Below are 5,209 nucleotides of genomic sequence, written 5' to 3'. Positions count from 1 at the left end.
CCCTAAACATGGGGCGACCTGAACACAGAGACAGCTCATTCACAGCCCCACACACAGCATTTCCACAACCCTACACATCAGGAAGGGACATGGATGCTTTTCCTCCATTAACATATCTGCATGGCAGAACATGCAGGAACTGCGCCTGAGCTGCACCTGAAATATCCTCTACATCGCTGACTCCAAAAGCAACTGATGAACAAGTTCCCATGCAATTATGTCTATACGTCTATGCTGGGGGAAGGGAAGAGTCCAAGGGGCTGTACTGTGGAAGGCATCAGCAATGCCCGGATGGCAGGGAGGTGCCCAAATCGCCTCTACCATGGAGATACTGGGAGCAGCTCCCTCTCACTCCCTGCCCATGGCTCTGCTGCCTGCAGCTGTCCCTGCCTGCAGCTGGGTCTCTGTCCCCACGCCTCCTGCCTGCAGCTCACAGCCCCCATCCCACCCACTGGGTGCTCAGCTCTGCCCTGCAGACACCTCCTGGCAGCAGGGCTCTGCACAGGGGCAGCTCGCTGGGGGCACGTCCTAGAGCCCAGGTCACACAGACCCTGCTGACACTGCACGTGTAGTGATGGAGCTTTCTATGGGAAGTAAAGGGACTTGTTACGGTCCTGGGAATGCTCCTTATGCAGGCTTAGGAATCTTAGAATCTTCTTTGAAAAAACAGCCTCTATTTCCAATCCCACAGGGATGTAGAAGAGAAAACTAAAAGCAGAGGATCAGGAAAGCTGCGATGGAAGCATCTAACCCCTGATTGGCTTCTTGCCTTCTTGCACAGTTAGGATACACCCTAACTGTGCTGTGTATCTGTGAGCAGGCTGCCCCAGGTAACAGCCTCCCACCAGCAGCAGGACCCTGCCCTGCCGGGGGGCTCCTTCCACCCGCAGCTTCTCCCCGCAGCGCCCTGGGCAGCTCCCCAGGCAGGCTGAGCGCTGAGCCTGGCAGGCGGCAGAGGCCCTGCCCCGGCACACAGCCCCTGGGCCACAGCAGGGACCCTGCTCTGCACCACAGCCCTGGACACCCCTTTCAGCAACCTGGCTGCAGAGCCTGCTGCCAGCCTGTGAAAAGAGAGCACTCAGGGCCCGGCCTTTCTGCATTTTCCTTCTGCCACAGACTTACCCTGTAATGTGCTGCAAGCATTGATTCCCCATCGAGCTTTCAGTATCCCCTCAATTCACATAGCCCGTAACCTCTATCTCCCTTCTCTCCCCTCCCAGTGCCAGCCTCAGGCAGTGCCCCCAGCCCTGCTGCGCTGTGCAGAGGAGCTGCTCCTGGGCAGAGCTGTCTCTCTGCAGCGCTGCCCGCTTGCCAGGAGCTCCCCTTGGGCCCAGGAGCCCGGCCCAGCTCAGCAGCAGAGGCCCAGCCCAAGGCCTCCCTTGCTCTGCCCCCCACCAGGCTCCCTGCACATGGCCCTGGGGCTGCAGGGGAACCTGCTGGGAAACAGCCTGAAGGAATCCCTTGGGTTCCCTTCCTCACATGGCACATACACTTCTTCACACCAGTGTCATTTCTCCTTACAGAACACCAATTAAGTGTAACAATCACATCTTCTTGTCCCAGTATCAGTTTGGACATGAAGTCATGGTCAGGGACTGATCTTCTTCATCCCCACTTCAGGAAATAATTCAGCAGTCAGTCAAGGCATCTCATGCTGGTTGTTATTCCTGGGGCTGGAAAGGGATCTCAGCTCCCTCCCATGCCTGCCACAGACCCACAGGAGCTGGGATTCCTCAGGCCTCAGTTCAGGTGTCCACAACATAGGCACCTTAATGCGAATTATTGAGCCACAATAGCTCCTTAGTGGAGATGGAGGACAGGCAGGAGCTGATCAGATGGAAATACCTGCTGAAATTTGAGGTTAATCCTCTGGGAATCTGATGGGGCATTCCTCAGGCCAACTGAAATGGCAGCAGATGCCACATGTAGGACAACTGAACCTGTCCCTACTCCTTATGTGTAGGTCAGCCTGCAGAGGCTGTCAGCAGAGCAAAAGGAGTCATGTGTCACAGGCAAAGCTAAACCTATTCTGTTCTCTTTTAAATGTTCTCTTTTTTCCTTTCTCTTCTATGTCACCCTTGGCTGTACTGGCTGTTGTGTCTCGGTCATCTCCACAGGGCCTCAGCTCTGACCAGCCAGGTCTCCCTGCTCTTTGTGCCTTGAGGCAGGACTCTGCAGGGGTACAAAAGGTCATCAGTGAGGATAAAATCAGTGGTTACTTTGCAAACTACACCCTTAACAGTCCATGGGACCTGCATCCAAGGCCCCTGTGTGAGCGATGTGACCTCAGCGATGTGACCTCAGCGATGTGACCTCAGCACTGTTACCTCAGCGTGGGAACCTCAGCACTGTGACCTCAGCGCGGGAACCTCAGCGTGGGAACCTCAGCAGTGTCACGTCAGCATGGGAACCTCAGTGTAGGAACCTCAACAGTGTGACCTCACAGCGGGAACCTCAGCGATGTGAGCACAGCGCGGGAACCTCAGCGATGTCACCTAAGCGCAGGAACATCAGCACGGGAACCTCAGCGATGTGAGCTCAGGGCGGGAACCACAGCGCTGTGACCTCAGCGCGGGAACATCAGCGCTGTGACCTCAGCGCGGGAACCTCAGCGATGTGACCAACTGATTCACAGAATCTCTAGGTTGGAAGAGACCTCAAGATCATCGAGTCCAACCTCTAACCTAACACTAACAGTACCCACTAAACCATATCCCTAAGCTCTACATCTAAACGTCTTTTGAAGACTTCCAGGGATGGTGACTCCACCACCTCCCTGGGCAGCCCGTTCCAGTGTCTAACAACACTTTCAGTAAAGAAATTCTTCCTAACATCCAACCTAAAACTCCCCTGGCGTAACTTTAGCCCATTCCCCCTCGTCCTGTCACCAGGCACATGGGAGAACAGGCCAACCCCCACCTCGCTACAGCCTCCTTTAATGTACTTATACAGAGCAATAAGGTCACCCCTGAGCCTCCTCTTCTCTAGGCTGAACAAGCCTAGCTCCTTCAGCCGCTCCTCATAGGACTTGCTCTCCAGGCCCCTCACCAGCTTTGTCGCCATTCTTTGGACCCGCTCAAGCACCTCGATGTCCTTCTTGTAGCGAGGGGCCCAAAACTGAACACAGTACTCGAGGTGCGGCCTCACCAGAGCCAAGTACAGGGGGACGATCACCTCCCTAGCCCTGCTGGTCACACTGTTTCTGATACAAGCCAGGATGCCGTTGGCCTTCTTGGCCACCTGAGCACACTGCTGGCTCATATTCAGCCGACTGTCCACCATCACTCCCAGGTCCTTCTCTGCCTGGCAGCTCTCCAACCACTCATCTCCCAGCCTGTAGCTCTGCTTGGGGTTATTGCGCCCCAGGTGCAGGACCCGGCACTTGGCCTTGTTGAACTTCATGCAGTTGACCTCAGCCCATCGGTGCAGCCTATCCAGATCCTCCTGCAGAGCCTTCCTACCCTCGAGCAGATCGACACACGCACCTAACTTGGTGTCATCTGCAAACTTACTGAGGGTGCACTCAATGCCCTCGTCCAGATCATTGATGAAGATATTAAAGAGGATCAGCCCCAGTACTGAGGCCTGGGGGACGCCACTAGTGACTGGCCTCCAACTGGACTTGACTCCATTTACCACGACTCTTTGGGCCCAGTTATCCAGCCATTTTCTGTGTACTGTGTTTTACACAGGTACACAGGTGGACTCCATGGCCACCGCTCCTTTACTTCCCCACCTACAAGGAAAAGGGGGGAAAATTATGATGAAAGTAGCTCAAGGCTTGAGGTAGAACAGGAGGTCACCCACCAAATATCCTCATGGGTACCAATTATCATCACAGGCAAGACAGACTTAGCATAGGCAGATTAAGATATTTTATTGCCTATCACTGGTGCACTACAACCTTGAGGAACTAGAAGCAAACAAAAAACACCATTCCCCCCATCCAGCCTCCTGTAACTCCTTCTCCTGGGTGGAACAGGAGAATTGGGAATTGCAGTCAGTCCGTGACATTGTTTCCACTGCTCCTTGATGGTCAATCTCTGCCCTCTCTGGGTCCCTCCTGTAGGATGCCCTCCTTCACAAATAAATCCTGTGTGGGGCCATAAACTGTTCAGATAATGACAGATATGACTGGATCATGTTAAAATAAAGTTGTTATAAGCAATAGATCAGCTTCATAGTTGCTGACCACAATGTTCATTTTTTGTTGGTGTAGTAGTTGTGTTTGGTCTCAGAACTGTGTTGGGTAGCACATTACATATTGTGTGTGTTCCCTGTTGTGTTGTTTATCCTTTGTGGGGGTTCGTTTATGGTTATTAGTTTACTGCCTAACACTGCCTTATGTTGTGATAAAATTACTGGTCATGAGACAAATCTGGTAGTTGTACTCAGCATTGCTATCACCTCCATGCTCGAGGAACTTTCTCTCAGAAACTATTTATAATTAACAGTCTTTACTTTTCTCCTCAGGGAGCCAATCTATGGAAGGGATGAAGGGGAACACTTCTTCCCACATCTAGTTACAATAGCTCTTCAAAACTTTGAATCCAAGGGATGTTCAAACCAGCCTGTACATATTGTTTTGTGTCCTGAATGTGTTTCAGGTTTTGTTTAAGGTTAGAGTAAACTATTTCAGAATGCCACACAATGATCTGCCCTGAGGCGGGATAATTATGAGGGGCAGGGTGTGTGGGAGGTTATGGGCAGGCACCTAGAACTGTGGGCACTTCCAATGCTTTCTAACTTCACCCCCGAAGAAGTGCAGAATCATAAAAAAAAAAAAAAAAAAAAAAAAAAAGAATCCTGACAATTCCAAAGTGACAGAAATCACTGCGATGTGCTGGTGCTTAGATTGCTGAGTTGGAATCTACACAACTCCAATCCCTGTGACTGGGCTAGAGAACCAACCTGTGCCTGTATCAGTCAAATATATACATGTGAATAAAATAAAATCAGGAAAGAAGCTCCTACTCCTAGAGGGAAGGAGGAAGAAGAAGATGAGGCAGGCTCCTCCCAAGTAAAGCCATCAGAGAAATGTGTGGACGAAGACAGAGATAACATAAAAGCAGCAGTAAGCATCTGATCACTATTCCTTGGGGAGCTGTGAGAATTGTGATTAGATTTCAGCCATCATCTAGGCCAGCACATTGTCACCTGGCTGCTCTGGTACATGGATATCAGGGCCGGTAGCCTCGAATTAGAGGGC

This window comes from Anas platyrhynchos, chromosome 30, assembly GCF_047663525.1.
Source record: "Anas platyrhynchos isolate ZD024472 breed Pekin duck chromosome 30, IASCAAS_PekinDuck_T2T, whole genome shotgun sequence".
In the NCBI taxonomy this organism is placed as follows: Eukaryota; Metazoa; Chordata; class Aves; order Anseriformes; family Anatidae; genus Anas; species Anas platyrhynchos.
This window is presented reverse-complemented; position numbering follows the sequence as displayed.